Raw genomic sequence first — 25,550 nt, 5'->3', positions numbered from 1 at the left:
TGGTGTCCTGGAAGCCCCTTTTGACTCCTGTATATGTTTTGGTTAAGAAATGTGTAACTTGCAGAAACCAAAGAAAAGGCAGGCCAGATCATAACTGCTGGCATTTTTTATTTTTTTTTCCTTTAATGAGTTGTGGTATTTGCAATGAGGAGGTTCATTCCCCTTGAACAGTCCAAACCTCTGATTTTGGGAAGGAAGTAATAATTTAAGTAATAAACTTACTCTACCACTCTAAAGCTCTGTGTGTAAGTGTGCACATGCATTTTTGGAAATTGTGCTACTACTGCAGGGGCTGAAGAGTCAAACCCAAGTTTGGCACCATGATAAAGAGTTAATCTGATCTAATATGATCTCTGGAGTTTGTTTATTTTCTCAGCTTTGAGCAGTTGTGGGCACTGAGGATGCATTAACAAAGACAGCAATCCAAAGTAATGGATTTGTTCCCTGTGTAACACAGAACAAGCTCAGTGTCTGGCACAGAGAAATTAAGGTTTTAGTGGCCACCAAAGAAGTGCCTGAGTGTTCTTTTGGTTTTGGGTTTAATTTAAATCTAAACCTTGATATCAAACATATGCTATAACTTGTTAGTAGAACAGCTTGTAGTACTAACTTCTTTCCTAAGCCTGACCATGCTGAAAGTGTTTTACTGAATTGTGCTGCTTTTCCTCCTGCATATGAGAAGCTCTCCTTTGAGGACAGGCTGAGGGAGCTGGGGCTGTTAAGCCTGGAAAAGAGAAGGCTCCAGGGAGATTTCCAGTACCTAAAGGGGACCTGCAAGAGAGTTGTGGGGGACTTTTCACAAGGGCATGTAGTGATGGGACAAGGGGGAATGGCTTTAAGGTGGAAGAGGGGAGGTTTAGATCAGATATTGGAAAGAAAGCCTTCACTGTGAAGGAGGTGAGGCATGGAAAGAAGTTGCCCAGAAGAGCTGTGGATGCCCCATCCCTGGGAGTGCTCACAACCAGGTTGGATGGGGCTCTGAGCCACCTGGCCTAGTGGAAGGTGTCCCTGCCCATGGCATTGAGTTGGAACTCAATGATCTTTAGGTCCCTCCTGATACAAATCATAAGCCATATGGTTTTAGGATTCATAGCTGACTACTCACTGTAAGCTTTTATCCATAAGTAGTCTGGAAAACATGTATGTTTTAACTGGTATTCCACATATTTTAACTATGTACTAAATTCATTAATTTTAGGTGCTATTAAAATTAATTTGAGGATCAAATTTTAAAATGTGCTAGCCCTGTTTCTAGTGCAGAGTGATCTGTGTTTTAAAGAAACCATTTAAGTCGTAGAGGGTTCTTCTTATTCATGATATGAAACACTGAGTCATAGTTTTCAGTATTGTGACAGGCAGGTATTTCTACACTCTTCTGCTTTTTTCAGGAGTTGCTGTTGGTTTTCGCTGTCTGATGATAATTTTTATTGTTTAAATCACAAGCTTTCTTTGTATTTAAAAAAAATATTCTGTGAGTAATATTGATTTTATTTACCTGTGATATGCAGAACATATTTCCTCTTGGACTGTTACTCGGTTATCCTGAGAAGTTGAAACATGTTTTTAGAAGAATGGGGACTTAATAAGCAGGGAGAAAAGATTTAGAGGGGTCTTTCAGTGGACAAATATTTGATGGCTTGCCATGCTTGATTGTCTACTAGTCTTGTGTTGTGTGGCAGAATAGCAACTGTGTGGACTAGGTACAAGAACAACTATTGTCTGGATACTGAAAATAGACCATGTGATCAATTTACCACTTGTAACTCTAGCCTTACAGTAGGTATTTTCTGGGACTTGCTTTATAATGGCCTTTCTCTGTTCTAAAGTTTTGTGCTATTATTATGTGTTGAGGTTAAGTATAGATTGTGAAAAGATAAAATCCACAATGGAGAGGTCTGTGTTCTCAAACAAAAGCTGGGGCTACTTTTTATTTCCTGATTTCTGTTCTGCTCAGAATTGCAGAGGTCTGGCATCATTGCTTATTACTGTGAGATACAGTAGTTTTCCCTAAGTCTATGCAGAATGGGTATTTGCTTAGCTCTCTTTGGTGGAAACATGTATTTTTAATTCTGCATTCAAATTTATGGCTCTGTTGGAAAAGGAGAGTATAGAACAGTTTCCTGAAATAATCTTTCAGGATCCAAATATTCCATGCTGGCCTGTCTTCAGGAAGTTCTTTTTAATTTAAATGTTTCCCAATCCATCTGTCTTTATATCTTCCCCTGAGAATTAATAGAGTGTTAGTAAATAGAAGGAAGATCTTTTCTGTTTGTCTGTTACTGCCAGGGCATCTCTTTGAATGCATCTTGAGCTTAGTGGTTTACACTGACTGTGCTTTAAATTTCTTTTTCTTGCACCTTGAACAATGAAGGTCTGTTTTATACCCAGGAGTTCAAACTGCTTTGAATTCTGATTTTTGAGAACAATAAGCTAATTCAGAATTTGTCCCACTGCTCCCATGCTTCCAGACCTCACCCAGAAGAATGAAAACTGGCTCTCTATAATGGACTGGTAGATTTGCTGGTTCCCTTGGGATGCAGGCCAGGCACCAGACCTGAAGCCTCTCAGTTACAGCAGGCTCCTTATTGCAGGTGCACTGAACTCCTGGTTTCTGTGATGCCATTGCCACTGCCATAAGTCACTGAGCAGGGAAAGAGCAGGGAAACCTGTGAAATTAGCACACTGAGGGATGTTCTCTGCCCTGCCTTTAACAGAGTGATGTCTGCAGGGCAGGGACACGAGAGGCTGTGTCAGGCACTTCAGGGGCATGCAGGATTTAAATCTATGAACTAACAGATCTTTGCACTGGCAGTTGATTGCTGGGGGTGCTCTCTGGTGACAAAGGAAATGTATTCCCACCTGTTTTGCCAGAACCACATTGGCCTGATGCAGATGACAAACTTCCATGCTCAAACCACTGCACATGCTATTGTCCATGCTGCATCTTGAGCCCAGAAAAAAGAGGGGAGTGCTGAGTCTGCATGTGAAAATTAGATTAGAGGTGGATGTGCATATATGAGATTTTAACACCTGAAGTTCCCAGTTACGCATATGCTTATACATACTTATATATTATATATATACTTTGAGACCTTCCCATTTTGTCATACGCATTAGCAGTACCTTTATTTATTTCTTCATGTTTTAGAATTGGCCTGGCAAGCTCAGGATGTTTTCATATTGCTTTTTCATCTCTCATTCACACCTTCAAGACACTCTGAGTATTATGAGTGGTGCAGAGTCAACTGAGTGCTAATTTCTCATTTCTCAGCTGAAACAGACTGCTTTGTTCAGGCAACTTTTGCTAGCAAAAGTGCAATTCTAGATAATCTGTCTTGGCAGCCTGAGATCCCTCACCAACATTTAGTCCTTGAACTTCAGCAGTAATAATTTAATGTTGCAAGCAGTTTGATTTGATTACCAAGAACCAAATACACACTTACCCTTGTCTTGTCAAATGGGGCATGATTTCGTCTATACACTAATTACATTATTACAACAAAATACTCTTATTTGTGACCGCCTTAGGATATAAGGATGAATGAATATAGGAAATACTATTTAATAACTGATAGAGTCTAGGAATAGGATAGTTGCTACAAATTCCCTGTCTGATCCTTCTAGTTATAGGTAAAAGCAAGTATAAACATCCCTGAGAAGAGTAAAAAAATTGGAGTAAATTTTTGAATAATACAAGGTCAAAATGGCAAAATTACAGTCAAATTTTTCAAAGTGAAACTGGAAACTAGTGAAACCAGAAGAAAAAAAATCTCTTAAAAACCTTGCTGCTTTGTTCAATTTTGCAGGTTGTTTTCACCTGTTTAAATTTTTTTCTGTATTGTAGTGTTTTCAAATAGATTACTTTAAGGTTTTTTGCAGTAGATATGTTTTTAATTTTAAAAAAGGCATTCAGTTATTTTTTTGCCAGAAAAAATAGTTAAAACTTATTTCTTCATACTCTAGTAGAGAGAAAACCAAAGATATTATAAGCTCACATTTTAGTTTTTTAAGTTATCATTTTTTCATTTTAAGAGACTCATATATGGCATTTTTATTTCAGCCAAACTACAGTAAAACCAGTGACATTTTTTTCTTGAAATATAATTGATTTAGAACTGCAGGATGTGACTGGAAGGAAAAATAAAGAAGTGCTGCCATTTCACTAGTTAGAAAGAGGAAAGAAAGACCATTTTGTATGAAAGTCTCAGAGGGAAATCCAAAGCTAGTGAAAAATTTCTCAGGTTGCAATATATTTTTTTCTTTCTTTCTCTTTTTTTTTTTTTGCTTTTTATACAGCAAACATCTCAAACCATTTACAAGAGATGTGGCAGACAAGAATTGCTTAGCTTATAAGCACCCTTCAAAAGAGCGAAAAAGCAAAACCATCACTCTGAGGTTTGCCTAGACAAGTTGAACTAAAGTTCTTTCTTTTCCACTTACACCTAGGCAGTCTGGGAGGAGAATGTTAACCGCTGGTCCCTAGAAGCATATCCTGATTGCTGATCACTTATATTAAAGAAAAACACCCATTTCAGAGAGAGTACAAGACTGTGTGGAAGTGGAAAATACCACACCCCACCTTAAAAAGGTAAGAAAGGTTTTCCTGCTGATGCTTTAACAATGGGAGTGATGTCTTCATTTAACAGTTCATTATGTTAAAGGCAGAAGTAAAAATTTAGATAACTGAACTCTAAAATATTTATTTAACCTGCATATTCTAACTTGGAAAAAAGGATTCTTTTTGTTTTAAAAAGGAGAATGTAATGCACGTGTTCCTGAGCTTAAAACTATTTGTTTTGCAGCTTTTCTGTGTATTGTGGGGAAAAAAACAACTGTGTAAACCAGAAAATATTATCTTTCATGTCAAGCACAGAAGTCTTTCTTAGCCATGCTGTGTTACACAGATTTCCAGTGTACCATGCAAATCTCACTTTGCCAGGACATGCACAGTGTGCTTGCAGAATGCTGCTGCTGGGAATTGGTGCTAAGGAGTGGTTCTGCCATTTGTGCTTTTATCAGAGCAAACCTGCACTGTTTCCCTTTCTGTTGGGTTTTGGATTGACTGGTTATTTATAAAATATTTGCAACTCTGCTTCCTTAGATGCTGCAGTTCTAAAAAGTATTGGAAGAAGCTGAAAACAGTTAAAACAGACTGTACCCTGAATGTTTTCCTCTGAACATGGAGTGACAGCAACAGAGGATTTTTTCTATTCAGATTTTCTTTGCACACCCTCCCTCCCCCAACCCTTTATTTCTTTTTTTCTGTAGAGAATGTTGAAATTCAGATAATTTCTTTCTATAGCAGCCATTCTGTAACGTGGTTCCAGGAGAAATGTGTTCATCACATTTGTGAACACCTACTGTACAGGACATATCTATAAATTTTGATTTGGAGTCTATCTAACTTAGAAATGCTGTCTTTGCTTTTGCACAAAGCAGTATGATTCTGCTGTTTGAAGGTGTTGTGGTTTTAGAGAATCTGTGCTGTCTAACCCATATCACCTTGAAAATTCAAATGACTATTGGTTACCTATAAGTCCTGACTTGTGACTGTCTTGCCAAAATGTTTGCTTGGCTGGTGTTTTATGTGGCAAGAGAATGAATGACAAGCAGGTGTCTTTGACAACCCTTCTGAAATGATCAGCTGAAATACATTGGCTTGCTGCTGAGAAACAAAGGTTCTGTTTTCTTGAGATAGTTACAGTAATTTTGACATTTTTCTACCATAAAAACATTCTGCACCTCAGCTGAGGGTACAAATGTGTTTGTGACATACCTGTTTGTGAGATGGGGTCTGTTAATGTACTACAGGCCGGGCACAATCTCATTTCTTCAAAGCAGAAAGGTAAGGAACGTGCCACCACCAATGGAAAATGCTCTTTGAGTACAGGATGCTTCCTACCTGCTCCCTCTAACCCCATATTTCCATGCCAGTTTTATGCAAGGATTACAGATTCTGAACTACCTTCTGTTTCTTTTGGATAGATTTAATTTTTGCAGTCAATATAGTCTTTTTCAAACAGCACATTTTATATTTTGCCCAGAAAGATACAATACCCATTGGCTTAAAATACAGATGTTCAAAGAACAGTCTGTGAGGGTGGTCAGGTACCATAGCAAGTCCAGATTGACTAATACAAATTTCATAACTAAAATGTGCAAGATATATGTGTCTGTATAGAATTTGCATATAATATTTCTTCCAAGAGAATTAAAGCTACATTTTTTTTTCTGACAGTGTACCCAGTGTTCTTTCATAACCACCCACATATCCTGTTGTTAGAATATTCTGCTTTTTACTGCAGAAAAAGTCCAAACCTTTTTAGAAAGTAATTTGCAGTTGGTAGAGATTTTGCTTAATGCGTGAGATTCTCTGTAAATCAGTTGTGAATGTAGTGTTAGTCAACTTTTGAACAAGTTTATTGAAGTCTAATATTTTGGTTTTTTTCCTAATGCAGACAATTTTTTTTCTAGTTCATTCCACCATTTCATATTTTCTAAGCTAAAACGCTCATGGCTTCAGACTCACATTTACTGGTGATCCTACCCAGATTTTCCAGAGACTTCAGATTTCCTTTAGGGTATTTTCCATTAAAGCTTTTTCTATTTTTATTTTTTCATTCTTCAAAAAAGCTGAAGAACAGGAAATCTTGTTTTTTTTATTGCATTGAAGTTTTTCATTTCATTTGTATCATCCAAAGTTTTTCCCCCTTTACTCTGCAATTTCTTGTTCTCCTGATTTTGCTTCTTCTGTTCTTTATGTTTGCCCAGTTCAGATTTCTATCTTACAACACCTGATGACTATGGATACATTTGGCTGTGTCCTTTCCATCCCTTCAGAGGAAGTAAAAATAACAAAGTTTTTCTGAAATGAGTCACTGTTGAGTAATTAGCTATGCAAAGGATCTATTTCCTATTTTAATGAAGAAGGGTCCTGCCAGGAAGACAGAGACCTTGGTTTAGTCAACATTATGTTGTAGCATTTGTTTATGATTCATTTTCCAGATTTTTAAACTTCTCTTGTGTTATTCTTGCAATGAGTTTTAGTGATAAGCCTCTACAGGAAAAGTCCCTTGATTTGTGAAACCTCTGCATATTAATGTGAAAAAATGGGTTGTCTTTTCAAATTTAAAATCAAAACCAAACAGGGAGTCTCTCACTGTAAATGGACTCGGACTTCATGCTCTTCTGCAATTCAGCCTTCGCATGTTTTTGTGCAGAGCAGTGTCATGTCCCTGCTCCAGCCCAGTAAGGGAGTGACCCCACACACCTGAGAAATTTGCTTATTCAGTCCATGGTTTGTTCATCTGGTGCCCCTGGCCATGCAGGACTGGGACCTGGGGTAGTGGAGCTCAGCAGGATGGCTTCATCCTTACACTCTGTGGAAAACTCCTCTAAAAAACTCACCTGTGCTTACTGTAGCTGTACCTGTCCCCTGTGTTGTACTTAGAAAGAATCAATTCCTTTGTTGTCTCCATGACCTGAGAAGCACAACCAAGAAGATGGCCTGACAGTGGCAGCAATCTGAAATGACATTCATAGATCCATGGAAAGTATTTTCTGATATGCAGTTAATTAGTAAGCTAAGCATATCACATCATCTGCACAACGTTGCAGCAGGAGTTGAAAACTGGGGTGGTTACATCCATCTGCTAATTATAGTAGGGCAATAATTACAGTAAAAATGCTCAAGATTTTGATGATGTGAAACCTATACTGTAAATATCCAATAATTGTTTCATATACCATTTGGGGAGTCTGCTGGTTGGGTGAATTTCTCTCTGTGGCCATCACGAAGGGCATTGGTGGTTACCAGCTTCTGAGTCTAGGCACCTGGTCCTTCTCTTGATGAGAGTTGTGAGACCCATGCCTGCTATTTACCAAGCTGGTAACCAATAAGGTTTTGGAGGTTGAGAGATTTGGCTTTTTTAATAATTACTGGCAGGAAAGTGTGAGGATAGTAAGTAGATCTATTATTATATGGAAGCTACGCCAGACAATTTTGGGATCCTCCAGAGAGCCAGGAGAGAGTGAAGCAAAAGGCTCAAGCTCCTTCTGCAGAAATTTCCTCTGAAAGGTAATTCCATCATGCTGAAGAGCAGAGTTATAGTTGATCAACTCCTTTTGAAACAATGGTATGACAGCTCTAAATAAAACAACAATGAACAAAAGAAGTTGTCATGGCCCATTTTTCATGTCCCTTTGTCTTCCCAATATATAACAGAACTGGTTACCTTTTGCATCTGCTCTGTTCCACGAGAAAGCTCCCCAGTATGCAAGAACTTGTCTTGATAATTTTGCAATAGTTTTTTCTGCTTTTACTTCCTTTGGATAAGATGGATGGTATATTTATGTTAAAATCAGAGGACTATTTATATTCAGCCTCTAAATGCCTGTATGTTTTTGAATTTTTGTGCTTAATACAGAATAAGAGATTTAGAAAATGAATATTATATGTTCTAAGGCAGAGCTAATTCTTGTGAAGTGGTTTGATTGCAAGAGTATAGCTTGATTGTAATTAAAACTGTTTCTTTCTTTTGGTCACCAAGTTATAATTAGAATTGAAATTATTTTTTCTTAATTAGATTAACTAGTTCTAAGCAAGATTTCCACGCTCACCAGAAGAATTCTGGAGCACCTTATATTTTAAAATGGGGTCCAAACTGTGCAATTGATGATTCTTGAGTTTTTCCAATGTTTTCAGAATTTCTTTTGGCAAGCCAGTATTTTCAGAAGGCCAGAAACCATGTTTGCAAAATTAGGATTAGTTTCTCTTTTGGTTGCTATTTTTGTGATCTTGCTGACAACAATTGATTCAGGTTTAGTAATTCTGTTCACTACGTTGTTTTAATTTCTTCTATGCTAAATTTTGAGAGAATATTGATGAAGAGTACTGTAGGAAAAATTATCTGAGGGCAAAAGGTGATTTATGCTTCCTCTACTACTTTTAGAACTGGGTCAATTAAAGGATTCCCTATGGTAATACTTTTTTCATTTCTGCTCCTACATTACAGTTTCAAAGTTCAAATTTGCATCTTAAGAGTACTTAGGAATTCAGGTTCATAGGATTAGGACAGGAAAAATTGACACAAATCTTGATCTGACTTTGCTAATTTGATGTATGTGTTTGTGATGTTCTGCCTCAGGCATCTGACAGTGGTTAGATAATCTTAGAAAGTCAGGAAAAGACACTCATATGCTTAATTTTAATATGGTTTAGTGATTTCTTGAGCTGAAAGCTCATTCTAACCCTGGGTTTCAGTGGCTGATTAGGATGGAGAGAAGTAAAGTTCTTCAGGAAATTCTAAAGAGAAAAGAAACCCAAGTATTTATCAGAGCTAATTATGAAATGTCATGTTAAATGCTGTTATGGCAGTGGTCTATCTGGTCTGTATTCAAGGACTTAAAATTCCCTGTGACCTTCCTCCACTACATCCAAATGAATCTCTCAGCTGAAATGCAGCTCATGGACTTAAGCAGCTTTTAAAAAGCTACTTGGAGATCTGTAATGTTGTGAACTGAGAGCAGACAGAGGTGTCTCCAAGATAAGGTCCTTCTTCAGCTCCATCATCCTTATCCTTAGGTCAGGAGGGGAGCTGAACTCTCCTCTCATTGTTGGATAATTCCCACTGAGATGATTGATTTTTATTGATAAAACCCAGGCTGAAACAATATCCCATAGTGGTGGTTTGTGTCTTCTGTAGTTTCTATATTGCATGAATTGTTGTCTAAAATGAGACTTCTTCCCAAAACCAAAGATTGGTTCTGTAGATGAAGCAAGAGCACAAAAAATATATAACCCACAGGCTAATTTCCCTAGAAAAGCTCTTCAAGGACTTTTAAACTGTTATTTTAACCTGACTATGTTTTACAGAGGACAAATGTTTTAATTATGAATGGCTGTAGTATTTTCAGATCTAGAAGATACAATGTGACATTATAATGCTCCTATGTAACATAGGTAGTAAAAGAGCATTTTATTGAGCCTATTAATGTAGTTGTTTATTCTTTGGTGCAATTTAGGGTATGGGAAACATGGAGCTAGATAATGTAGTCTGAAGAAAATAAGCTCTTGTAAATCCTTGTGCTTCTGCAGCATTCAGGTAACTAATACAGTGCTTACACTATAATACTGTTCAATGCTATTAAGCTATCTAATAAAATGTTCATGTATAGCACTATTTGTTTATAATTTTAAATGGAAATGCTATTTATAATTAAGTGTTTATTAAATAAACATTTAACATTATTAGTTTCCATTAGTGAACAGAGGAAGAAATGCAGACAGTAAGAAGAAAAACATGTCCTGTACAATATGAACTCCTACAGAGTTCTGCAGTTCCTAGGAGTTTTGACTGACAGGTCCTTGTTATGAAGTGCAGTTACAATTTTCATATGTTGAAGACTTCTAATGTAATGGTATGTCTGTTGTACCCTTACAATGCTGCTACTGCATTGCTCCAAATCAGCCTTAACACTTTAGTGCATGATTTAAAGATAAGGGAGAATTTACCTTGCATTTGATTTCAAAATCTCAGTGGTCATATAAATGTGTTGTGCTATACTTCTTGTTTCAATAACATTAAAAAAAACAAAAAAAACCAAAGAAAACCCCAAAACAAACCCAAAAACTAAACCCAAACCAAAGGCACCCACAAAAAAACATGGCTGCAGCTGAAAGTGATACTAACCAAAATGTTAGGTACTGGGTACTGATGATTCAGGTACTGTAAAAATAAACTGGGATTTTAATTGTAAATTAAAGAGACAGAACACATTTTCAGTTTATTTACAGAGGAAACCTCTTCCTTCCTCATGAACTGCTGTGAGGGATCTGCTTATGTCTGAGTCTTCTGTCTAAAAAATGTAGATCTGACCAGGCTGGGTCACTGCAAGTGGGTCATCCAGTGTTTTACATAATCTGGAGCATCTCTGAACACTTGGGATAGCAAGACCCAAGTATTTGTATAGGATTTCTAAGATATGGGCTTTTGCAGCAGGAACAGATTTAGTGTTTTCTTTCTTACTTCCCTTTTCTTTTTTCTTTTCTTTCCCATTATCTCAAGCTGCAGCAATGATCAACTTAATTCTAGTATTTGAACAAGAGAGTCCTAGAGATTATCTCTAAGAAGCAGTACAGTACTCAGTTTATCTTGCCTTCCTCTTTTAAGTGTAGAACTGGTACTTTCATTGTATTTCTGAGTACCACGTTAAGGTGAATGTATCTGCACTTCATGGATGTGTCCAGTTGTTTCATATACTCTGTTTAGAAACTTCTCCTGATGCTGAATTGAAACTTTCTCTGGCAACATTTTGTCATAGAAAACACTCAGAGACTCCTAAACAACCCTGCTAATTTCATTCTTCTGCAGTCTCACTTCAAAAATTAAAGTTTAGAACTGAAAGACAAAACTGTCTTTAAGGATTCAATATGCAATCTTTCCATTCCCAGACTTACTGGAATTCCTCTGCTAAAGTATAAAAACAAAGCTGCAATAAGGAAATCTCCAGTGTTAGAAATATAGGAAGGAATTATGGAAAACTAGATCATGAACAAAATAACTCTTTTAGATTTCAGTTCAGGAAGTCGCTTGAAGGTAAATTAAACTGAATTCTTCAGCTGGAGTTTTGGTGTCTTAGTTTCAGAAATTGTTAATGAAAATAATGCCAGCTATATATTTTACTTCTGCTGAAATTATTAAATAGGCTGCCCTCATGGATACTTGGACTTTTCCAAGGGAACTGGCCCCACAACTTTAGAGTTTACAGGCCTGAAAATGCATTTTGGAAGACTGTCACATGAAAATGAAAGGCAGTCCTTATCCTCATTAGCTTAGCTACTTGTAATTCATATTAAGTGCAAAAGGGAAATCCATATAGCCTTTATGATGTTTAAATGAAGTTGTAAATGGATAAGCCTAAAATCCAGTCCATTGAGTGGCTGTAAGAATATGTATGAATGAAGAGATACTGAACTTTCTTATGGAAACCTTAATGCTGAAAAGCATAAACATTTCCTTAGAGGACTGAAATGCCTCTTAATCTCTAAAGAAATCTGACCTGTGTTGAGAACCAGTTACAGAAGCTGAAGTTAACAGTGCTTTCTCTGACTTTAAAGATTTGTATTTATATTCAATTTACTAAAAGCTAGATGAACTTGATCATCCTAGATCATTCCACCAAAGATATTTATCACATGAGTGCAACAGAAGACACCTGGGCTGTTTGCCTTCCTTAGGAGTGCTGGACTGTTGGAACCAGCAGGATGTTTAAATGGTAGAAATTTGGGAAAGACTTTTTGTTTATACTAAAATAGATTGTTGAGTTAATTATGAAATGGGAGTGCTGATTTTTAGATGCTTCCACTAAATGCCAGTTTCTCCTTATGTTTTTAAGCAGCTTGGCAGAACTATGCCAATTTCTCCTTATGTTTTAAGAAGCTTGGAAGAACTATCCAATGGTAGCTCTCAAAAGTTAAAATACTGCTGAAAGTTTTCCTCATAAAAGTCATCACACATCGTGAGCTACCAGTTTTCCGCTAATTTCATGGCCATGACTTCAGAAGTCCCAAAATCCATTAGGTAGCGATTTTAATCTTTATTTAGGATTCACTTGTAGCTAATATTGTTTAAATTCTCCATGCCTCCTTATTTTCCTCCCCCCTCTCTTCCTTCTGTCAGCCCTTCATCCATTTGCCTTAAAGGCCCAGGGTGGATGAGTCAGTGATTCCAATCTGCATTTGCTTAGATACCAACTCCCTTTTAGGCATAGCATTATCATGCTTTATCTCAGTAGGTAGTCATGCTTTTTGAACAATTTTGACATCTGGAACTTTCTTTTATTAGATGTAGACTGCTGCATTCCTTTCTATATATATTAAAAAAAAAAAAAAAAAAGACATGATCTCTGGGTATACTTTTTAAAAAAATCCAAAGCACAAACAACCCAGTTCTTGACTGCACAGATCTCATCAATCCAATGAATAGACAAACTGGTTTAAGCTTGTGTGGATGCCTCACTTTCTTGTCTACTTCTTGGTTGTTCCTTCATCTGTGGTCACTTGAATAGGGGTCTTCTGCCTTCCTGCCTCTCCCTGGTCCTCACCTGCTCTGCACAGCCAGGGAACCCTTAACACCAGCCCTGCCAGATCTCGTGGTTCTGAATTTTACCTTGTGTGACTAGACAAATTTGGAGGGAAGCTAAAAGTATGTCTCTCCCTCTGTCATAGTATGTCTCTCTCCTTGTCTCTCCTAAAGAACAAACTGCAGATATCTGGCATAAGAAAGGCTGAAAAGCTAAAATACCTGATGAGAAGCAGACCTTTCATGCTGCCACCACAGCGACAGCTGAGTGCTCGAGCAGGCACAAGATGTTTCTGAAGCACCCTAAATGCCACTATTGCTTGATGCTCTGGAGCTGCAACCACATGCCCAGATTAGGGGTCTCACTTGGAGGACATGGGGAGGGAGGGAGCCCTTTTCACCCTTCTGAATTCTCTCTTCATCTGTCAAGCCGGGGGAAACCTGGAAGGAAAACACATGATGGTATTGCTCTGTGTTAATTATTTTCTAATTAGCCAGAGCATTGAAAATGCTTCTGTCTCTTTAAAATGATGTGGTATTTTGTGCTGTGGCTACTACCAAACGTGAAGTTGTTTGAGTGAACAGAATAACTTTGTGTGTGTTGAGGTGTGAGGTGACCTCATTATTCCTAAATCTGTTCCTGTTTTGTAGCACTCCTTATTCAGCTCCACTCTTTCAGCTGCTCAAGTGTTTTTATTTCTGCTCTGGTTGTGTAACAGATTTTTTTTGAAATGTCAGAATCACAGCAGCATAAGTCGATTAGTTGAACCAACCTGGCAGAAATTTAGCTGCTCGTAGATAAGACAATAATAGAGCAATATTAAACAGGGTTTGTGGCTTAATAAGATAAGAAGCAATATTTAACAGGTTTTACTTTGATGGAAGGCTGTTGATTAATGCAAGACATGCTTCATTCCAACTGAGGCTTCTGGTAAAGACATTAAAAAAAATTATCATTTTACCTTTGCTTACACAAAGTCAGCACTCAGAGAAGTATTGTGTTGAAAATTCTGACAAATGGTATTCCTTGTCTGCCTTCAGAAGGGAGTGTCACAGGGAGTGTTAGCATGCACTCTGCAGTCTGTGCATGCTAACCTCTGGGCAGAGGTGCAAATCTCCAGGGAGGTGCTGCTCCCTTCAACCCTTTATGCTTTTGCTTTTGCCGAGGACTGCGCTGCCAGAACTGTTCATCTGAAAGTGGGGCACCTGTCCACTCCCAATAAAACAGAAGGAGTCTTTCTCAAAGCTTACTCAGGGGACTCCAGGCAGCCTTGCTAGTCATACTTAGCAGAGTTTGTTTGAAGAAGGAGATTGCAAATGCCATACATTGACAGGTTTTTTCATGCTAACTTGAAAGTTTTACCATTCAGACGTCCAGCTTTAAAGGGGCAATGAGAAACAGGATTCCGACTGTGCTGCTTGAGAACTCTCTGTCACCTCCTAAGAAGTTCCCGTGGGACATGTTTCTCTAAATAATGCATCCCACCTTTTGTACAGTTAACCACTCATTAGAAACTTCCTGGCTCCAGTGGTTTTTGCCTGCTTTCCTTCTCTGCCACTCTCTCTTGATTTCTTTTACTAGCTTCAATATTCTCAGCTGACTGCATGTAGCTTTGGAGCACTTGAGTTGGTGATCTGTTGGGTTTTTAACAAGCAGGTAAGTTTTCTGACCAAGTATACTTCCTGGGTTATAACTTTAGTGCCTATGCCAAATCTATCCTTGCAATAACAACCTCCACATCTACAATTATATATAACAAGCTTTTGTAAGTCCCACTGCCTCCATTTTCTGTTTCGTTGAAAATAAATCAAGATGAAATTTGAGGTAAACTAAGCTGGCAAGAGGATGCAAACATTTCAGTTTGGCATTGTGCATGGCATTGCTACTAATTCAGGAAAAACGAAGACCTTTTAAATGTCCACTGCATTGCACTTTTCAGCTATTAAAACCTATTTTCATGCAAGAAAATTGAAGGAAAACACTTTTTCTCTTTAAACTTTGCATTGTTTGATTTTGTCACTTCACCTTTTAATCCTCTTTCATTTAACGTTTTGATGTGTAACAAAAGCTTACGTTTCAGTTTTCATCCCTGCTTAAACAGAGTAGCAGGCAGTTTGAGTGTGACTGAGATGAAGCTGATATTAGGAAATTACAGGTTGAGTGGCTTCTGCCTCTTCATTACCAGATTGTGATTGTCCACCACTTATCTTCATGCTTGCTGTCTGAGTGATGCTGCTTCCCTGCTGCTGGTACAGAGTCCTTTGATAACCTTGTGTGACAATTAAACACTACTAATTGTCCTCAGCTAGGAGGCTGTTCTGTGGCCGTCCATGCACCTCCAAATTTGATGCTAGATTAGGTACTCCCTCTAAGAGAGGTACCCCTCAACACCCGTGCTTTTCAGTACTGCAATATTCATCTGCGGGTCCCCAAGGTGAATCTTAGTCATGGGGTTTGAAGTGCAAAGGACCTGAATAGCTGCAGAATGTGCTCAGGGCAGTGACCACACCTGAGTCCAGGGAGTGTTTGCTCAGGTACCTGTGTAGCCTTTCTGATGGTCCTAAGCCCTCTCGTAAGTTCTTAATTAACCCTGGCTTGCTGGCTATTTGGAGGGAGGCTGGATCCAGTGTTGTGCTGCAGGAGGAAGGCTGGGCAAAGTGATTTATTTGCTGAAGAGAATCTTGGTCTGTCAGCTGTTGGAGTGAAGAAAGTAGCCCTTATAGATAGGTCAAAAAGCCACGTATTTTGTCAGACCAGAGCAATTTCATCTTTCTATTCCCCCTTTTTTTTAAGCTCTTTCTAATTAAAAATTAAATTGGGTGAAAGTCATTCTCTTGGTTCCTGAGAATGTATCATTAGTGAAATAAAATGTGTCCCTAAAGAAAGAAGTTGCTGAAGTCATTATTACACATAAATCTTGGTATATCTACCAAAACAAATCTGTATGACATACCTCAGAGGAGAAAGCAACAGGGGGATATTACTCTCAAGCTCTTTATTTTATCTCCTCTCATTTCCAGTTCAATCCCATTTGTTTGTGTTTAGGGGGATTATTCTGTAAGTCAGTATTTGCAGAGCTTAGAAAATAAGAGACTGCTAAGCAGCCTGGGATTCCTCAATGTTTCTCCACACACACTGTTTTTAATTGACACAGAGGGAGATTTGAGAAATCAGATACTATTAAATGCACTGTGTACAAAATAGATTAATTATAATTTCTCTCTGTTGAAGCTTTATCTTACTTCAAGAGTCTCTACAATTGATATGCAAATGCCAAGGACCTCTGCTGAAACTAGATGACAACCAGAAACTTTGGTTTCACATAGAGCAAGCACAATTTTGTCTAGATCCTAAATTTTATGAGAAACATTTTTGTCTAAACACTTTTGGGATATGAAGGCCTAAGCTTAGCAACTTATTGCTGGTCTTTGGGTAAAACTTGTAAGACATGATTTTGAACAAACCTCAAGCAAGATTTAAAAAAGGCATCACTAAAACATTAATTTCCTTTAGAGGTTTTTACTGCATGATAAACTACTTGGTTCCCAGAAGATCTGAAAATCAGATCTCCTCTTTCCCTGCCAAACTACAGATCTGGGAGCATGGCTTCACTGGGTATATTTTCCTTTAAGGCTTGGATGCTAAGGTCTGTCTGTGGAAGAGTGCCACCTTTGTGAAAGGAGCTGCTGGAGCCATGGGAAGTTCTACCCTGAGCACAGAGAAGTAGGATTTGGCTCAGCCAGTGTTGGCTGAGAACTGCATAATGAAGCCCTTGTAGGATTTATTCAAAACTTTATTGCTTTCTAAGAGGAATTTGCATCATTGTTGCTTCTTTCATGAGAAATAATACAGACTGCTTGTGCTTGTCTCCCTTTCATGGTACTATAGGATGCTTCAGGAAATACTGGTGTCTAGCATAAATTTTCTTGGAAAATGCAGCCTCCAGATGTCATGGTAGTTATTGACATTAAACTGTTCTTGTCTAGATAAAATCATGGATAATATAATAATACCAGGATTATTCTTACTTTTTAAAAACCACTGCTGTTATTCATAGCACCTATAAAGAGTTGCCTAGTTATCCCTGTTTACCATATTGCCCATGTGGGAAGGTAATGCTATGTTTGGCTTTGTGGTTGGGGAAGACTGAGCAAAAAGCTGTTGTATAAACTAATGCACCAAATGAAAGATCAGCTGGGAAGTCATACCTATCAGTCTGAAATCATCTTGACTGTTGCTGGTTGATATCTCCCTTAGCATTTTCCACAGGGAAAGTGCTAAATAAGAACAGTGTGCTGAAATACACACCCAGCTTAATTTGTAAAGCTGTTCCTACAGACTTCCCATCATAGTACATTATGTCCTTCCGAATTCTCTTTAAAATCACAACAAAAATAGCCAAACAAGTCCTTCTCTTTGGTGATTTCATGGCTTCTGTTTCTTCCTCAGAGAAGACCAAGTCTGAAGTTTCTCTGACTTCGTCTGAAATTGTAGGCATGATCAATTTGTTTAAGAAACCTTGTAAGTACTTGACTGCTGGAGCACATGATGTCCTGTCATTCAAAAGCTCACTGTTAAGTTTCTGTGGCTTAGTCTGGAGCACTTCCAGCTGGGAGCTGGCTGAGGGGGGAATGTGCTGTGCTTCTTGTTTTTGAGTAGGAGCTGCTGCTAATGTATGTGCTGCTTTTGTCCATTTTTATGGCAGGTAGAATAAAGAGTGTACATGTGAAGCACAGTCAAATTCAAACCAGAGAGGTTATTCTGGTTAGTGTTTTTGCCCTGAGGCATCACTTGGGGGTTTCTGCTCCACTGTGGGAAACTTTACTCCTCCTTTTGTGGTATGTCAGATGCTGTGCTTTACCATGCCTCTTGAAATGGTCCTTTTAACTGAAGAAACTTTAGAATTTATGGATTTAAATTTTTAAGTAAATAGAAAAATACGTGGTTTTTTATGGTCATCTGGATTATTTTTCAAAGTTGTCAGAAAGTTTGTTATTTTAAAGCTTACTACTGTAGTTTTAATTTTGATGGGTTTTCCTATGTCAGTTCTCAAATATCTTTCAGTTCCTCTGATACTGACTCAGCATAATTCCATTTTTATTTTTGCATTGGACTTGCAGGGATTCTTCGACAAATGCAGAATTTATTTGAGCTAAATGTGAATGGACTGAAGCAGTGTAAAGTTTGTACTTCTGTGTAAATAGCAAGCATGCTGTCAAGCAGTGGTGTTGGATTCATGTAGTGGTGTCCTGTTCACCTGTTTGTTTGGGGGGGTTGGGGAGGGGGGACTTTGGGGACAAGGGACCATCCAAAGCAAGACTTGCTTTTACTATGACATGATGGTTAACACTGTAATATGTTTAAAGCTTTAGTCTGTTTTCAGATTTCCCCATTATCTATCTATTCCAGTTCAGAAGTTAATAGTGTCTGTTTCCACGGGATTGCATGATGTTCTGCATGAGCTTGTGGTACTGAAAAGGCAAGAAGGGGGAAAAAGACTCTCCCTTGATCACCAAGTGCCCTTCAGAGCAAGGCATGAACCCCCCTCCTGTCACTGTATCCCTGTCACAGTCAGGTTGAACGCCCTCCCAGGGAAAGAAAGAAGAAAGAAGGAATGTAAAAAAAAAGCCTTTACTTCTCAACAATTTCTTTAATTAGCCCCAATTACAGATTTAAATGATGGAAGTAGTACGAAGACTTAATTTGCATGTACTGTTGAGGAATTCATGTAGGAAGAAGAGCCACAAGTGTTTGAAATACCTGGCTAGCTCTCTGTTGTCATCTGTTAATAATTCACATGGCTCTTTCATTTCAATTTTGTTGAGAAAAAGAGAGTAGGCTTGACACAAAGAAGCTCTTAACTTCCTTTGTAAAGGAGTGGGAGTACAGCGTGTCCATTCAGTACAAAGAAAAGAATTTACTTTTGTGAAGTTTTCAGGCTCTTTTAGTTTTCTTTTTGTAGGCAGCTTCACCAGCGGACTGTGGGAAGGAAACTGTTTCTCATGTGGCTTTTACACTTGTGTTAGCTCTTATTAGTTAAGCCATAACTGAGCTGCAAATTCCAGGTCCAGACTTTCCCAGAATTTGGTGCCTGCTTTTATAAGGCATCATTTGCTCTGCAGTTACCACCAAATAAAATGGAGCATTGCTGTCTTTCTTTATACTGGGTTTGTGGTGGATCTCTGTGGAGTCCTACCACAGAGGCTTAAAAAGCCCTGGCAGACAGTTGCAGGGCATGAGTCTGGTTCAATGTCACTGTGACACTTCTCTGAAATCTGCTGTTCCAGGGAACCTTTGCCTACAGCCACTGCCTTGTGTAATTGAAAAGGGATTAGCTAAATTACATGTTTTCTCTGAGGGTACCTGTGTTTCATGGATGGGATTAAAAGCAGAAAGGTAGAGAATATCTACAGTTTGCCAGCATTCCAGCTGAAGTGAGTGATGACATTTCTGCATGCTTTGGTGGTCTTGTTCACAGAACCTGCTTCCCTGCTAAGGCTTTATTTTGTCTTTAAGTCTCTTTTCTATCCTGGTATGTGCGATGGTTTCTGAACTCCCTTCTGCTCAACAATCTTACCCTGAGTAAAGCACAAGTTTTGAAAATATTATGCAATTAAAATCTTGCTGGTAATATCTTCCCTGGTATGTTTGTTTGTTTCTGTTTCCCTAAGAAGGATACATTTTATAAAGAGGTAAGTATTTTATAAAGAGTAAGTAAAGGGGTAAGAGACTTACCTTACTACTGCATAAGTATTAGCAGAAATCTAAAAGATGAGAATGTGAACACAGCTGATTTATTTATCCAAGATCTCTCTACTTAGGAAAATAATGCTTTCTATAGATGGAACATGAAGTTTTAATAGCTCATGGGTGGAGACAGACACTAATTGTCTCACCTGGTCATTTGTAATGAAGGCATTCATTATTTTTGTCCTTTAATGTTTCTTTCAGAAAAGCTGGAATGTATGGTCTGCCTGCCTGTCCCCATGGGTCAGGACTGAATTGCAAATTACTCCTCTGCTGCTTGAGCAGGCTGGCTGCTGTTGGAAATGTGACACTCAGCTACATGGAATTCTTGTCTGTACCAACCTTGCCATGTCTGCGTTCATTTTTTCTAAATTACTAAACAACTTACACTTAATGAGTTGCAACTAATTAGTACCTCTTGCTTTGCTATACCTGTAAAATTATACTTCCAGTAAAATGCTTCATGAACTAATTTGATATCTGAACCCAGTTGACTTTTGTCCTCTTGTTTACTGGTTTCTCACTAGATAGTGAGATTAAAATCTTGTCGTCTTACTTCAAAGATGCAATCTCTTCATGTTCTTCTCCCATTACAGACTACATTTAATTCTTATTCTGGAATGTGTTTCCCTAAATGAGGTGTCCTCTTTACCCTGTGGAGCAGAGTGCCTGTCCCATTTCACAGCATAGCCCAAGGCAGGGATGACCAGCTGCTCTGTGGCCACACTTGCCCCAGCTGATGACTCGGGTGCTGAGGATAATAAGAGGCTGACACTGCAGAGGGTGCTTGGGGTATCCTGCAGAACAGGTACAGACCAACCTTACCAGTCTGCTGGCATGGTCCAGCAGGGCAGGGCAGGGACACTCAGCTGTTCTCAGTGAGGTCAGGTCCTCAGCACTTACAAGCTATGGCATGGAGCCCATTCCAGCAGAGGAGAGCAAGGTCCTAGTTTGGCTAGGCTGCCTTGGTGCCTGTGCCCTTGCCCATGAACACCTTGAGGGGCTTACAGCCACTGTGGATTTTGGAACAAAACCTCTTTTCAGTAAAAGAAACAAAGTAAAGTGAGGCCCCTTCCCCCTTCAGTTTGGGCTGCTTCTGGTGGAGACCAGGTAATGCTGGTGATGCCTCTGTGTGTGTTCCCCAGGACAGAACCCTTCAGAGCTGCTTCTTGGGACCCCGCTGTGCTGTAAGCACTGTGTTTCCACCATGGCTGCAAAGGGTGATGTCTTTCAGAGAGTTAGTTTTTGGGGGCTCTGAGGAATTTTCTACAGGAAGTTTTGTGGCAGACAGTTTAAGTAAACATTTGCTATTGCAAGGAAGCAACAGATAATGCTGTATCTTCTGATCCTTCCTGGGACCTTGCGTGCACTTTAAGAGCCATCCTTTCTTCCCCCTTTCTTAGTCCCTGCTAATTTCAAACCCTTTGGTTAAGGGGCTTTTGGCCTCCCTTAGAGTGATGTGCAGTGCATGTGGTGTCCATGCAGCAGTGGATTGCCTTGAGTGCTGCCAGGCTGAAACACTGGCCAGCTGGCAAGGCCTGCAGCTGGCTATCAGTTCCACGGATGTACAGATCCCCAAGGCACCTTGAGGAGAGCAGATACAGGTAGATAGCCCATTTCAGCTTCTATTCAGTGTCCCCTTGCACTTTGTTCAGAACGTTTTATTTAAGTGAAACTGGTGAAAAAAACTTCCCTCTGCTTTTAGAAGAACTTAGTAAAAGAATTAGAGTATTTTTAAAAGCAGTTCAAGTAGCTGTCTATTGTAAAGTAGTGGAGGCTGTAGCCAGATGAGGATGGGTCTCTTCTCCCAGGCAACCAGTGACAGGACAAGAGGACAGTCTTAAGCTGCATCAGGGGAGGTTTAAGCTGGACATTAGGGAGAAATTCTTCACACAAGTGTTGATTGGGGGTTAGAATGGGCTGTTCAGAGAGATGGTGTAGTCACCATCCCTGGAGGTATCAAGGAAAAGACTGAATGTGGCACGTAGCTGACAAGGTGGTGTTAAGCCATAGGCTAAGCTTGATGATCTCAAAGGTCCTCTCCAACCTAAATGATTCTGTGATTCTGCAGAACTCACCACTCTCTTATTTTCTCTTGTTTGATTAAGTGGCTATCCAGATACTCTCTGGATTGCCCTGCCATTAGTGAAGCTTTAGGATACAATGTGGGTGGTGCCCTTACAGGAATCTGTTTACCAAACCCAAGGACAGATATTTTAACATCTTTTAGTCACATTTTGACTGTGATTTCTGAAATGGCACATTAAAAGTAAGTAGCAGGTGCCCTCCTGTTAATGACTATATATCAATATGTATATAATGCCAGGCATGCATTTGTTCAAAAGTTTTTTTTTCCAAATTCATCAGTGATCTGCTGTATGCAAGTACATGATAAATTTTATGTACATGTAAGTTTCTGCACTAATTTTAATTCAGCATTTGTTTGAACATCAATAAACCAGTGATTTCTCAAGCGATGCAGCAGATAAGTTGCCATTAGCCACTTTACAGTCTGAAACACTTAAACTGTTGTGCAAGTTCATCAGCCAGAGAACAGATATGTGTAGTATTAACTGTGACCAAAGCAGAACAAATTGCATTTGTTCAGAGTCATGTTTTCTGCAAACACAGTATGAACAATCCATATCCTGTAAAATATATGTCATTCCTCTACCACCAGATAGAGACATACCTGGTAAATCAAGCCCAACTAAAACCCAGAATATTTGGAGAGTGTCCCATTTTTTTCTGATGTGGTGTGTTCATTAATTTTAGGGTTTATCTTCAAACAATCTACAATGTAAGAACAGGAAAAAGAAAAGGAGGGAATGTGCTTTTTCTTGCAATTGAGTCATATCCTCTGGTGGAAATCCTGGAGGAGATGATGTTCTGCATTGGCATTACAATGTATTCCTGCCCAGCAACTGACATTTTTCTTTCTTCCATATAATATGTAGGACTTAGTCTGAAAAAGTCAAAAAGAGGGGTGAAGGGGTGGGAGAAGCCTAAGCTTAACTTGTACACTCCTGTTGTTGACAGTGCTGTCATTTCATGTATCTAAATTAAATGATTCTTTCCTCTGACTGTCCTGGGTGGGTGTTACTGCACATATGGTTTTGGGCTTTAGTCTGCTCTTTATAAGAAAGATCAAGTTTAGCACAGTCATTTAGAGCATCAGGATTTTTCTGAAAATGCAGTAGAAAGCCTGATGTGAGGATCTGGAGATCTAACAGAGGGGCCAACACAGAGCGCTGGAATGAATGTTCTCTTCACTCAGGACTTTCAGGTGTGTTACTTTTCTTCTTCTCTAAGCCCACAGGACAAAGCAACAGCCATGGTTGTTTCCATACTCATATTTTACAAATCTTTCAGAAACATTAAAATGAGCAAATTTTCAAAAAGTAGAACTTGGATTTACTTTGAAATGCTTTGCATTATCTCAGTGTCAAAATATGCCACAGAGAGAGAGATGTAAACATATCTTGAGGATATTTGGTCACATAATGGAAACTAATTGTATTTTAAAACTTTCTTCTTGTTTATTATATTTGTACTGTTAGAATTCTTTTCAAACTTGCATGTCTTACTGTAACTCTTGGTGATGCTTTACAGAGATGGAAAAACACTGACTCAGCTACTGAGTGCTTGTAGTTCAGTAGGTTAAGAATAGATACAAAGCAAGTAAAAAGGGTTAAAACTCAGTAAGTGGTCACCTCTCTCTCCTGGCCCCAGCCCTTTCCCAAATCTGCTCTCTGATATTTTTTACAGTGAGTGCTCTTGGACTTTGAGTTTAATGAGTAAAGCAGGAGTATCAGGTGGAAGGGAGTTTATGCAGGGTGTAAAGAAGTGTGTGATGTCAGAGAAGCAGTTAAGGAAGGGAGATAAATGCAGTTTGGTCAACCTGGGCTTCCTCCGACTCTCATTGTGGACTTCCCTTAGCTGGACAGTCAGGGCACCCAGTCCTGTACCATGCTGCTCACAGGGATCCAAAATTTCCTTCAGCAGCTGGAGTACAAGTATCCAGAGCTGTTGAAATGAATCCCAGCTTCCATCCATGCTAGACAGCCAGACTCTGGCACTAGTCAGATCCAGGACAGAATTTCTGTTCCTTGGTCTTGCAACTGGACTGGAGCAGCAGGAAAGTTGTCTGGTCTGCCAAAAACCACTCTGTACGAGTAACATTTTCTGGAGTGATGGTGCATCACGACACATAGCACTTGGCTGGTCCCTGGGGCTGTCACAGCTGCTGCAGCCCCTCAGAGAGTGACAGACACAACCTGCACTCCCAGTATCTTTCCAAGGCTTACAAATAGCACACTTGAATAGTTTTCACCCAAGGGCCCATCTTGATGTCATATCCTGCAATCTGCAATGCATTAAATTCCCTTGGCTGTAGTTCTGTTTAACCATCCTCACTAGCACATGGGACCTTGTGATTTGCCTGGCCACCTGAGTCCCCTCCATTCTTTGTTCTGGCACGTAGCAAATGGTGAATAAATTCCAGTGTGGGCAAAGTGATGTTTCAGAGAAAGTGCTGTCTCCATTCTCAGTTAAGTTGAATCATGTTCACCTTGTGTGGCTAAATTTGATGTATTTCACCAGTATAATGAGGATAATGCTTTGTATTCTCAGCACAGTGAGACAATGGGTGATTACAGTGATCAGTCACATCCTGGCCTGGCAAATCCTTGCCTGGAACCAAAACAGCATGAAAATGGGAAATAGTTTCTTCTCTTTGCTCTCATTACCTAAAGGCAAGATGTTTTAAAAGGAAATATCTGGTTGTCTTAGTTCAGGAATAGAGAAAGTTGTGCTTTTGTGCAAAGGCCATTTTGAATTTGATAATTTTAGGTGTTTATTAAAATGTTTGGGTTTATAAATGTTTGAGTATCATCTCTTTATGGCTGCTTCTCTTCTCCTCTTTAATTTTGCTTCTTCATGAGTAATTAATTTTATTCTAGCCTCATAAAATAGAACAGAGAGGGAGATTTCATTCCATCATGTGGTATGATGGATTTTTTTTTATATTTTGATGTTACAGAATTTATAAAGAACCCTTTCTTGATATTTCTATTTGGAGTAGAAATCTTACTTGGTTAACATTTAAAATAACACTGCTTCTACTTATTAGTGCTATATGTTAATATGCTCAGTGTTAGCCAAATAACTGTGATGGCAAAGTACATCTGAGTGTTCTCTTAAGTGAATATTCTAAGTTTAGCAAATATCAGAAGAAAACTATTTAAGACATTTTATCTCTTAGATATTTATAGGTAGGTCAAAAAGTAAAATTTCATCAGATTTCTCTGTTTTCCAGTCAGTAAGTGCTTCAAGTGATGTCTCACTCCTCTAGTTTTAATTTTGGAAAGAAAAGGCAAACCAAGAACCTCAATCTTATTATTCTGTAGATTTTGATACATTATGACAAGATGAGGAATTGAGTCAATTATAGGGTCCTTTTCTAAAGCAGATCTAGTCTGAGAAAGTTGTCAGAACTTCAACCTGAAGATTTACACTCCTCTTCCTATCACAAAAATGTCTTACTTGCATATTTTGTCTGTGCTTGGCCTGGGTGGTGAAGACAACTCAGGCTGAGGGCTCTGGTGTGGATGTGGGAAAGCAGCTACATGTTCCTGGTCCTGTCTTTAACCTGCTCTTTCTGTGTAAAAGTTGTTTGAGATTTGCCTTTGCTCCTCAGCCTGTTGCCTGCTCTCTGCATG

At 38.9% G+C, this 25,550-nt stretch overlaps 1 protein-coding gene across 1 annotated transcript in view; it reads left to right on the top strand.

The window, feature by feature from the left end:
- Window positions 1-4,573: 4,573 nt before the first annotated feature.
- Window positions 4,574-25,550, top strand: part of CRACD (capping protein inhibiting regulator of actin dynamics) — a 69,088-nt gene continuing 48,111 nt past the window's right edge. The window contains exon 1 of the mRNA XM_050973516.1: window positions 4,574-4,588. The gene's annotated coding sequence lies outside the window, so the exon portion shown is untranslated. The remainder of the gene's footprint in view (window positions 4,589-25,550) is intronic.

This window comes from Serinus canaria, chromosome 4, assembly GCF_022539315.1.
Source record: "Serinus canaria isolate serCan28SL12 chromosome 4, serCan2020, whole genome shotgun sequence".
Classification (NCBI taxonomy): domain Eukaryota; kingdom Metazoa; phylum Chordata; class Aves; order Passeriformes; family Fringillidae; genus Serinus; species Serinus canaria.
The sequence above is the reverse complement of the archived record's forward strand: the minus strand, read 5'-3'. Positions and strand labels throughout refer to the sequence as shown.